We start from the raw sequence: 13,018 nt of genomic DNA on the forward strand, positions 1-13,018 counted from the left end.
GTGACGTTTAAAGGTCGGTCCCAGACGTAAATAATCATATCTGATTGATACACGTCTGTAAAAACCCAATACACACACACACCTCAGATTAGGCAGCAAGTAGCAAAACAAACCCTTAACACTAGACACAACATTCAATGGGATGATGCCCACATCATTGAGTTTGAAACGCACTTCTGGTCAAGAATGGTAGAAGAAGCATCTGCATAAAAAGGATGAATCCTTCACTGAATAGGGATTCTTGCTATACACTTTAACCTTTGTGTAAATAATAAAAGGTCCACGGGAGTGGTTGTTAGAAGCTTAAACAACATACATAAAACTCTCTCCAATTTTGCAGGGGAAGAGCCTTTGCCAGGAGTCTTTAATAATAAAAGGGATAAATCCTTCACTGAATAGGGATTCTTGCTATTATGTTACCTTTCTTCGCTCCAGTGATCTCGAGGCAGCAGACAGCAAGAAATTGTGTAAAAAAAATTCTGTAGTCGGGAGTCTTGTATGGGGCGGAGCCCCAGGAAGTTCTTCAACTTCTTGAACTTTTTTTAGGAAATTCAAAATAGTCGTCATTAGCGATAGAAATTGTAATTTTCTTCTAAAGAGTCACATAGCCCCTTTCATTTCATTTTAGAAATAACCTTTCTTTCTCTCTTAAAGACAATTTCATGTCGAGCCAACTCAGTCGGAAATGTAATCTGTAGGCCTAAGTGTAAAGTTAAGTTTCATGTTCTTCCTTATTTTTTCCTTTCTTTCTCTCTCTCTCTCTCTCCCTCTCTCTGTCTCTCTCCTTTTCCTCTACCTTCTTCTGTTTTTTTATAACATTATTCTCTCTTTTCTTCTAATTTGTATGTGTGTGACATGCGTTACACGTACGTCTATCAATGTCTAAATATGGTAGATTTACATTTTCATGTATCCCTTTGTAGGTGCACCATATATTCCAGAAAGTGCCCTATTTTGATGGTGCCCCCCCCCCCCTATGTATTGATCTCGATAAAAATAACTTTCTCATTAATTCTATTTCCCATATTTCTAATACTTGCACTAATCTCAAATTTAAAAAAAATCATCTACTTTCTCTCAAGACAACATTATATAAAGGATTCATTAATGCAAGGCTATCTCGCGAGTCATCTCTCAATTTCTAACTTCTTGCTTTCCTCATCTCCCAGTCTCCCTTGCTTTAATATTCCTCGTTACTTCCTTCCAATTGAACTCCAAATTAATTGATTTTATACACTGTATCTATTCTTCAACTACAGGTAGATGCAAATGTTACTCAAAATCCATGATATAAATCAAACTCAGGATACAGCCAATTGACGAGAATTGCTTCAAACTATATTTTACATGTATCATTAATATATGGTTTTACAATGGCTATGGTGATGAGTTGTCTAGGTAATATGTTGATGTGTTTGTTTTAATGTATTACCATGGTGCACCTTCTTGGTTAAAAAAAATATGTGTATGTATTAACGTAAGTTCGTGCCTTTACATACCACAGTAGATTCCAACGTATTATATTTGATGCAGAATAATATTAATATTTGAAGATTAGAAACACAAACAGTTTCCATAACCGTTCAAGTGTTTCAAGAAAAAGTTAAGCAAACTTTCTCCTGGATGTAAATTCACACTAGCGAGCTTTCCGATCCAGGCTAGACTCTACGCGAGCGGTTTCATTGGAATTAAGCGGTATCATTGGAATTAATCGAGAAATTCCCCTCGCTAGCGTGTAAATAAAAAATACGCCGGCAGTGACGGTAACGATGGATAAGGAGGAAGAGGTGCATACGTGAACTGCAAGCGTATAGGAGATGATCATCATTTTAGGGTGTGCAATCTGGGTCGGATTCCAGGATAATATATTCATAAAAAAGAGGATCACATAAAAGCACTCATGATAAAGCCGCGCCCGGCCCCTACAACATCATTTTGGATTTTTAGATGATGGGGCGGGTGGAGGGGTAGGGGGCAAAGTTCCCCCACTTTTTCAAGTACCCCCAAATTGCCACTTTTACTTTGTAAGAAGTGTCCCTTCCCCTTTTCAGAACTACCCCTTTTTAACTCGGATAAGCGCACATTTTATCAACACATGTGCCCCCTTTTCTTTCTGATAAGGGCTATTTAGAAAAATGAGGCCCTTCATAAAAAAGTGTCCCTTTTCATTCTCATAAGTATCCCTTTTCATCTCTGGTAAATAACTTTTTTCATATACGAGAAGTTAATTCTTTTCACTTCAGTGCGCTCTTCACCTCCGATAATTGCCCCTATTCAAATCTGAGAGATACTCGTTTTACTTTGAAAAGTACCCCTTCCCCTCCTGATAAGTACTCTTTTCATCTATGATGGGTGCCCATTTTCACCTCTGCTAACTGCCATTTTATTTTAAATCGTGCCCCTTTTCCTTTCTAATAAGGGACCTATCCCCTTTTCATAAATGCCCCTTTTCACCTCTGATAAATCAATTTCTGATGGATGCCCCTTTTCCGTCGACAAATGCCCATTTCCCATACTCATAAGTGCCCTATCTCATTTCTGGTGAGTGCCTCCTTTCAGGTGTAAGAAGTGCCCCGTTTGAACCTTTGATAATTACTCTTTGTACTTTGATACATGCTCCTTTTCTTTTCTAATATGTGTCTTTTAAATTATCACTTTCGATAAGTGTCCCCTTTACCTCTCCATCATTAGTCTTGCACCTAATTTAAAGCGACTAAGAGTAATTTCCCCTAAAGCTCGCTCGCTCGCATTTATAGATGATACAAATACATATCACTTAACAAAGGTCTTTTCAGTCTTCCGTTACGAGAATGTGCTTGTAACCCCATCATGATTTGGTTTTTTCCTCTTTATAAGATGTAATTTTTCACTCTGCGACCTCACAGATCTTACTTTTTTTTTTGCTCGCTCGCAAATGAATGTTCAAACAATCACACCCAACCGAAAGTGTGATGCTTAAGCAATATCTTGTATAATTATAAAGAAAAACAAATATGGAAATCGTCCCTGATAATGGAATCACAATGAAGGGGTATATACCAATGTCTAAAAAAAATGTATATTTTCGCTTTGAGATTTCGCTTTGTAGGTGCCCTTCTTTGTTGGTGCTTTCCACTTTGGAAATAGCTCCGCCGCCCCTGTTTACCCATTAGCGCCCGGACGCGCCAGCGTTAATTTCGCGCTTGCGCACAAAGGGGGTGTCTGTGGGGGGATGTCCTCTCTATCTCTGAAGCTGAATTTTTTAACTGGATTCGTGCGATTCGGTTAATACTTTTAGAGGGAGTCTGAGGGGGTGTCCTCTCTATCTCTGAAGCTGAATTTTTTAACTGGATTCGTGCGTTTTGGTTAATAATTTTTTGGGGCGTCTGATTTCATTTCAAAACACCTGCAGTCAATGCGGGATGGGGTTGCAGCCTCTCTTTCCCCGAAAATTAAAAAATTACTAATATGCATTTTTTTATATCTTATCTCGTATATTTTGGTGACAAATAACACTTTCACAACATACATAATTATGCTCAAATTTCCACTCGCCAAATTATGAAACCAGGAAATAGATATTGGAGCAAGAGGCTTCACCTCCCACTGATGGAAATGTCAAAAAAATTGCGCGCGAGCATAACTTGAAAACGGGTAATGTTGATATCGGACAAGAGACGTGACGTGAGCATGTCCCCTTTCCAAAATTGTGCCCGCTTGTAGGTGCCAGTACACTAAGTACAGTGCTTCTAATATGACCTTGTCAGTATTGATAAGTTGAAATAACGGTCTGCGCGATTTTCGAATTTCCGGCCCCCCTATTGGAAAATCCTGGATCCGCGCCTGCATTAGGGACTTTAAGATTCGCACGAAGACAATGGGGATTGCTACGGTCGACGTCCTTTCAATGCACTGCCGTGAATGGAAGTCACACGTATCAGTCCACACAAATCTAAAAGTCCCTATTGTCTTTAAATACTAAGGAGCCCGAAAAGACAGGTGAATACAGGTATACAGGTTAAAAAGGGACTGCTCTGTAATCGGATGGCGTTGGAAATTATCACTCCCAAGGTGGTGTTCATACCGCTCCTTCTATCACCCCTCGGCTTCGCCTCGTGATAGAAGGGCCGATATGAACTCCACCTTGCATGGGAGTGCAGGGGGTGATATAGAAGGGCCAGTATGAACACCACCATGGGAGTGATAATTTACACCATCATCCTCATGAGAATACATATAATACACAGCAGTGAGGGCATTGGTAAGAATTACCCACACAAGGTACCTTTGGAACAGTCTAACACGTCCAGGGCGATAGCCGAGAGTGTTTGAACTGTTTCGAAGGTACCGAGTGTGGGTAATTTTACTAATGCCCGAACAAAATGATGTGTATTATTTGTTTAAGATGATGTTTTATTTGTTTTATAAAATAAAGTTTTATAAAATGATTTTACTAATGACCGGTCATTAGTTTGCTACTCTATGATCATTAGTAAAAATAACGTGTTAGGCAAAATAAATGCCCGGTCACGTGCACGCTCTTAACCAATGATTTGAATAGAATCCGCTTCATATTTGTATACTATTACCACTGCGCACTGATGCATGTTGAGGTAATTAAAAGAGCTCATCTCTGTGTGCATGCTAAAGTCCTGGGCTAAAGTATTCATATTTATATTATTCATATTCCTATTTAATTCATTTCCAACAGAAAGGTAAACAAAGATATTATTTCTTTTTTTTTCATACATAATTCATTTTTTTCAGGAAACTATACAAATAAAATTTGCACATAAGTATGATATTAATGACACAAAAGAATCTATAAATTAATCTGTTAAAATCAAATATCGTATGATTCTTGACGGCTTTATAAGACAGATGCATAGAGCCTCAACTCGAGTGCGGTTAAATCGTGTAATCAACTCATTCGCATTAATCATTTGTATAATATCGAGCATATATATATATATATATATATTATCAAAAAAGCCTTTTATCAATGCAAACATAATGTCCACCATTCATTACCCCGAATCTCTCCTGAACCCATGCATGTAATCTTAATATTCGTATGCGCCATATCATCTGATTGCGGGCTGAGTCGATTTTCAGTTCATTTCCATAATATTTATGTTCAGCAAGATTTAAAGATACTATGTCCCTTTTGCAGCCAACATCAAATTCTGTAGAACTTTGCAGGAAATATGAGTATTGTCATGTAATATGTCCTATCTGTGAACTTTAAACGTTAGCAGTGTCCTATATATTTAAATATGCAAGGAAACCCGTTTACTTGCTGGACTTCACTGTCAGACACTATTTTGACTGACTGGCTTTTTTTCTTCTTTGGTAATAACATACATAAAATGAGCTGTAAAGGGTACATGAGCATTTGTCTACATCAATAACCCACTTCCTGTAATGGCCAAAATTAAACTGACTGAATCTTTGCGCAGCATAAAACGTACGACCATTCGGTACAATGGTCTGAATATCAGACTATTACTTCCTGGCTCTATAGCTCTTAAGTCGATTCGACAACTAATAGTCGTTTTTTCCCACTGGAAATAAAACTCAAAATCTTAACACAAACAAAACATGGCAAACTTTGAAAAATGATATCATATTTCCAAATAAATTCGTTAATATTTCCATAATTAATATGTGATTTCCATCGGAGCGAGTATATATATATTCAGTGGCGTAATGAACAAAAACGTTTGGGGGGGGGGCTGGCAGACAAAAAAAATCCGCATCACCCCATTCTTACATGCAGGACCCTGTACGATGTGTCTCAATTTAGTGTTTCTGTGTTTCTGAGTGGTCTAGGCACCGTGCGTTACAAAATTAAAGATCACTGCGCACGCACGCCGAGTAGCCGAGAAGCCTGTTTCAAATCGAGCAAAGCTAGTTTCCATGCAATCGAAACCGGGCTGACCAGATTAAACTTTAAAAAAAGCAGAAACACGAAGTTGCAAACCATCCAGAGACTCCTAATAAATTGCGTTACTGATTAATTAATTATATCATTACAAATCTTTATCCTCAGTTTTCTTATGTATAATTGATTTTCTTATAAAATTAAAGATATGGCGTATACTGAATGAACGCCATTAAACTATTACCTACAACAACAACAACATGCAGGCCCCGATGAACGTTTTTCAAAGTGGGTGGGGGGAGGCTAAAGTATTTACGATCAGGTAGAGTGTAGTGTAAATTGGCGTGGGGTCTAGGGGCAAAGCCCCAGCAGGGGTCAAGAGTCCCCTGAAGCTCAGGGGGTATGGACATTTAATTACGGTCAGATTAGCATATTTTGATACCTTATTCATGACACTGTGCCTCACTGGCTGGTCACTAATTGGCGTAGGGTCTAGGGAGATGAGCCCCCTGAAACTCAGGGATTTGAGGCATTTTATAACGGTCATTGAGCATTCAGGGGCCCGCCTTAGGCCCCCCCCCCCCTGGTGGGTCGAGGGGGCGGAGTCCCCGAAAGCTCAGGGGTTTAAAGCATTTAATTACAGTCAGATGAACATATTTTGATACCTTATTCGTGACACTGGCAGGACAATAATTGGCGTGGGGTCCAGGGGGCGGAGCCCCCAGAAGCTCAGGGTTTTGGGGTGCATTTTATAACGGTCAGATGAGCATATTTGTATACCTTATTCATGACACTGGCAGGTCACTAATTGGCGTGGGGTCCAGTTGCGGAGCCCCCGGAAGATCAGGGGATTTAGGCATTTAATCACGGTCAGATGAGCATTATTTTTATACCTCATTATTTTGTGACACTTGCAGGTCACTATTCTTTTTTTCTTTCTTTCTTTCTATTTCTCTTTAGTATACTTTTTCAAAAAAAGTGGGGGCGGAGCTCGAGGCCCCGGAGCCCCATCGTTCTGCGGGCCCTGCCATGTAGGCCTCTAAATAAGCATATTTCTTGCCTGACTGTAAATTTAGGAATTTGTAATTTTCCAACAAACGCATAAAAAAGTATAATTTATTAAAAAGTGAGGAAAGATCTCGGAAAATTATGTCATTTCATCAACATTTGTAAATCACCGGTATCGAATTAGAAATAAACCACGTTATGAATTGTATTTGCCCCCCCCCCCTCCCATTAGTACGCCATTGCCCCCCTCCCCCCGATCTATAGCTTGTTCTTGTTGGCGGGTAAAATCGCAACTGAACTCCCCTACCTATCTTCTTTCTCTCTTTTTTTTTTAAATTGGAAATTAGTGTAAGTATTAGAAAAATCAGAAATAGAATTGATGAGAAAGTTATATATTTGTTTTTATCGAGATCAATACATGTAATAAGATGGGGAATCTCAAACTGGCATTTAAATGCACACGTACTCGTAACGCATGTCACACACTCCAAGGATAACTCCCATTTGATTTGTGCACACAATAACTCGAGGTGTCGATTCTTCTGGATTTTTAAAATAATGGAACAGATATTTATTCACAGGGGGACATATTAACAAGTAAAAGTATATCGCCCATAACAAATTACGAACACATGCCATATGTAATGTCATTTATGATGACATAGCCATAATGATATGGCTTTGCCACCATAAGTGAGAAAATTGTATTCTTTTATAGAAATGGGAAAAAGAGAGAACGATAAAAGGAAAACATGAGAAGGGAAAGAGAGAATAATTTAAAAAGAGAAGAAGATAGAGGATGGAGGGAAAGGAGAGTGACAGAGAGAGGGAGGGAGAGAAGAAAAAAGAAAGACAAAAAGGAAGAACATGAAACTTAAATTTACCCTTACAGATTACATTTCCGATGAGTTGGCTCGACATGCGCGGACGAAAGTACAACAATACGAAAACAGAAGTTCTATAAAATTGTCTTTAGGAGAGAAAGAGAGGTTATTTCTAAAATGAAATGAAAAGGGGCTTTGTGATGATATCAAGGGATGGATAAGAGTTTCTCTCTAAAAAGAAACGAAAGGGCTATTTGACTTTCAGGAGCGATAAAAACGATATAATCCACCCCTTTTCGAAGAGCACAACAAGCCCTCAGATTGAACATTCCATCTCATAAAATTACCTTTAAGAGGTAAAGAGAGGTTATTTCTAAAAGGAAATGAAAGGGCTATTTGACTTTCAAGAGCCCTTTAATTTCATTTTAGAAATAACCTATTTTTCTCTAAAAAAAAAAAATTCTCTCTTGAAAGTCAAATAAACTCGAGAACATCCTGGGATTCTGCTCTGCCAGGCCCCTCAGTGGATCTGCCATGTTGTAGGGATCCACTAGAAAGCACAATAAGCCCACTCAATAATTAATATATATATATATATATATTCAAACGTCATAGCGATTCATCCAAATAAAAAGAGTAGGGAGATAGAGAGAGATCGAGGGAGAGATGAAAGAGTTATGAGGGAGAGAAAGAGAGAGAGAGAGAGAGAGAGAGAGAGAAGGGGAGGGACGTCCTGTGGAAAAAGTATGGTTAAAACAAGTTATTCATAGTTGATACCATACCACTCTAACCATTTGAACACAATAACAGATTCCGAGCAGTTACAGATATTAAACAAAAATATTGGTATTTATTTTCAAATTTGCTGTGGAATATGAGAGAAGTAATCAGCGCAGCGAGCGTGATCATACACACACATGTACACACAATTAACACCCATCGACAAAACAATTTCAGTACATTATCAAACTATCAGTACCGTACGTACGTGTAAAGGTTTAAAATACAGTCCAGGCTTTCCGCGAGCGGTTTCATTGGAATTAATCGAAAAAAATTCCCCTCGCTAGCGTGTAAATAAAAAATACGCAGGCCGGACATACGGGTATCCAGATTTTTCGCTAAACTGGATATACGGTTATCTACTAGCGTTACTGTTAGTGGCCACTAAGGACAATTAATGACTATAAAAAACAAATATGCTCTTCCTGGCTATTTGGAAATATGTCAGTTTGCAACAGAAATGGGGAACGCGCATTTTGTTGAAAATCATGTGATATCACGAACATTTATAACTCACTTAATTGTATGGAATTGAAAATAAGTCATGGTTTAATTTTATTGGGGGGGGGCTGGCGCCCCCTCAAGCCCCCCCCCCCCCCCCCCCGCCAGTACGCCAGTGTATATATCCAACAGTGTAGCTCAAATTGGACTCTTTGGAGATTCACTGAATACATAAGCATTCATCACGCAAACCTCAACATTTCGGACATTTCCAATTACAGTTACAGCCATATTGCTTCTCAAAAAGAAGTTAGAAGAAGAAGGGGGAAATACAGCACTCTGTATCTATAACAATAGGTACTCAACTAAATAGAAAATAAAACTCACTTATAAAAATTCATTTACAAGCCACTTACCAGCTAAGGTATCCTAAGTGTTCAATAGAGTAGAGTCCTCCAAATCTAACTGTCCAAAAGTAAACGCAAAAGTATGTGTTGCATGATCAACTCAACACGGATAATACGATAGCTTTATAGGTTACAAATTTGTATCACACACCAAGATAAAGTGTAAATGGACATGAGAGGTCGGGGTAAACAGAGGTTATCGCAGTGGCGGATCCACACGTAAATTTAACCTTTATTTGTTATTTTTAAAAAAAGAAGACGGGCCCCCACCCCTGGTGCTGAAGGGGGGGGGTGCGATTTTCAAATCTTCGGGGGCAAAAACAAAAATAGTGCTCACTACCCATACCCGTAGACGGTTCTTCAGTCGCTATCATGGTACATGCATATAAAACACTGTTGAAACCATTTCTATCATTCGTTTTTTTACACTGTAAACTGTAAATCAATGAACCTACAAGATAGTTTTCTTTTTGATAGTATATTTGTATTCGACTGAAAGATAAGTAAATCCCACTCATAGCAAACGTGGCCCCCAATGCAGGAGTCTAAGGGGTGTGTGCAATACACAACCAATGCCGCCATTATAGCTTCAATTTTTATTGTGAAAAATATCCTTGACAACAGATTTGATCATATCAATGGACTCTACGGGATAGGTTTGTAGAGTGAAACCTTATCACTAATTCTCTTCTGTTCATTTGTTTCCAGCCACATACAGTTATATTATACATAACGAGCACGAAGAGAGCGGCTTGTCTATAGCGGGGGGGGGGGGGGGCGTCATACCCATAGACGGTTCTTCATTCGCTATCATGGTACATGATTATAAAAAAAAACTGTAAATCAATGAACCTACAAGATAGTTTTCTTTTTGATAGTATATTTGTATTCGACTGAAAGATAATTAAATCCCACTCGTAGCAAACGTGGCCCCCAATACAGGAGTCTAAGGGGGTGTGTGCAATACACAACCAATGCCGCCATTATAGCTTCAATTTTTATTGTGAAAAATATCCTTGACAATAGATTTGATCATAACAATGGACTCTACGGGATGGGTTTGTAGAGTGAAACCTTATCACTAATTCTCTTCTGTTCATTTGTTTCCAGCCACATACAGTTATATTATACATAACGAGCACGAAGAGAGCGGCTTGTCTATAGCGGGGGGGGGGGGGGGGCGTCATACCCGTAGACGGTTCTTCATTCGCTATCATGGTACATGATTATAAAAAAAAACTGTAAATCAATGAACCTACAAGATAGTTTTCTTTTTGACAGTATATTTGTATTCGACTGAAAGATAATTAAATCCCACTCATAGCAAACGTGGCCCCCAATACAGGAGTCTAAGGGGGTGTGTGCAATACACAACCAATGCCGCCATTATAGCTTCAATTTTTATTGTGAAAAATGTCCTTGACAATAGATTTGATCATAACAATGGACTCTACGGGATGGGTTTGTAGAGTGAAACCTTATCACTAATTCTCTTCTGTTCATTTGTTTCCAGCCACATACAGTTATATTATACATAACTAGCACGAAGAGAGCGGCTTGCCTATAGTGGGGGGGGGGGGGCGTCAAACCCATAGACGGTTCTTCATTCGCTATCATGGTACATGTATATAAAACACTGTTGAAACCATTTCTGTCATTCGTTTTTTTACACTGTAAACTGTAAATCAATGAACCTACAAGATAGTTTTCTTTTTGACAGTATATTTGTATTCGACTGAAAGATAAGTAAATCCGACTCATAGCAAACGTGGCCCCCAATACAGGAGTCTAAGTGGGTGTGTTTGTAATACACAACCAATGCCGCCATTATAGGTTCAATTGTGAAAAATGTCCTTCACAATAGATTTGATCATAACAATGGACTCGATGGTAGCAAACCGGTTTGAGAAAAAAAGAAAAAAAGAATATTTGTTTACTGTACTTGCTCATGCATGCCATCCAATTTTAAAGGACAATTGTTACGGAGATGCCATAAACCTCTGTAGACAGACATCATCATAATTATCAAGTTAAATACAAATTCGTTCACCGGCCGACATCCCTTTGAAACGCGTGTTAAATTCAATGCACGCGTTTGAGAGGGTTGTCTATGGACTTGTACTTCTGACAGTCCGACGTGACAATGACAATGATTTTTTTTAATTTCTTTAAAGGCTCCTTCTTGGGCATGAAAGAAATACAGTTGAATAGTACAGATATTATGTTCAACAATGAAATTCATTAAAAAAAATATTTATAAAAAACACACACAGAAAATCTTTATAAACAAGAAGATCTTTGGCAGCGAACAACAAACAAATGAAGGCAAGCTTTAAGATATACTTTTAAAAAATACATGATACCCTACATCCCAGCTGGCAGTACACTACTATACATGTATGTACACCATGATACTAAAAACGACAACAACCCATCAAACCAAAACTCTACCGTATTAAAAAAGGACAAATTAAACAAATTATTCAAGCTAAGACATAATGATCTTACCAAATTTGGAAAGGTTCTTTAACTGCTTAGCAGAATTTGCATTGAATAACTGATGAAATTTGAAAACGTTAGGTCTACTGTAATAATATTGCTTAACATGCTTACGAATGTCATTCATCACCCTGTACCTTAATATTACAAAGGGAACACTGCCCTGGCATCAGAGTATTGGTATTAGGGCGCTTAGTAACGAGACGGAAGGCAAAGAGGACGGGAGAATTCACTCAACCGAGATCAAATAATGTATGCAGTTCGGATTCTGTCTATTGAAATACTATTATTCTTATCAGGTGAATGAAATAATTTGTATTGAGGCACTTCTCAAAGACTTATGCATTAAACTTGGTAACATTACGAAAATAACGGAAGGCGAAGACGAGGGTAACCGAGCAAAATAATCAATCTGCGCATGTGCGAACCAGAATTGTCTCCGTCTTGTTGATTTCCACGACCGTTTTCAGCCATAATACAGCGTTCGTTCCCTAAACTCGACGGAAGATCTATCGCCGTACAATAGACCATTTTCGTAATGTAACCAAATTTAATGCATAAGTCTTTGTCAAGTGCCTCAATAAAAATTATTTCATTCACATGATAAGAATAATAGTATTTCAATAGACAGAATCCAAACTGCATACATTATTTGATCTCGGTTGAGTGGATTCTCCCGTCCTCTTTGCCTTCCGTCTCGTTACTAAAGTGTCCTAGTAATTCATGAAAGATGGCGCTCTGGTAAGTGCAACTTTCGACTTATTGATTGATGATCTGTCTCCTTGCTCTACCCCCTTGGAAGAACTTCATACATAATTCTGCTTTGTTGAAAGTCATGTAGAGTTTGATTTTTTTGAAGTTGCTCCTTAATATCACATTATTTTTATCACAGGGGTATGTAGAACGAGGGTTAAATATTTTTCTATAACAATCATTATGATTAGTGTGATCCATAGTACATGTGTATTAATAAGGTGTCTCTATCGATAAATGCGAATATACTAATTTGTAACAAAGTGCAATAACCATGTATCTCGAAGTATTACTGTGGATTAGACTACCTCTCAAGACTCTTAATAATCCAAACAAATTCATAATTTTTAACTTCTTTTCTCCATAAAAAAGTCGATCTCTTTGTTTAATTGAAAGAGTGACATATTTGCCTACGATAGTACATGGAAATAATATTATTTTAA

Source organism: Strongylocentrotus purpuratus, unplaced genomic scaffold (genome assembly GCF_000002235.5).
Source record: "Strongylocentrotus purpuratus isolate Spur 01 unplaced genomic scaffold, Spur_5.0 spur5_scaffold_6, whole genome shotgun sequence".
In the NCBI taxonomy this organism is placed as follows: Eukaryota; Metazoa; Echinodermata; class Echinoidea; order Camarodonta; family Strongylocentrotidae; genus Strongylocentrotus; species Strongylocentrotus purpuratus.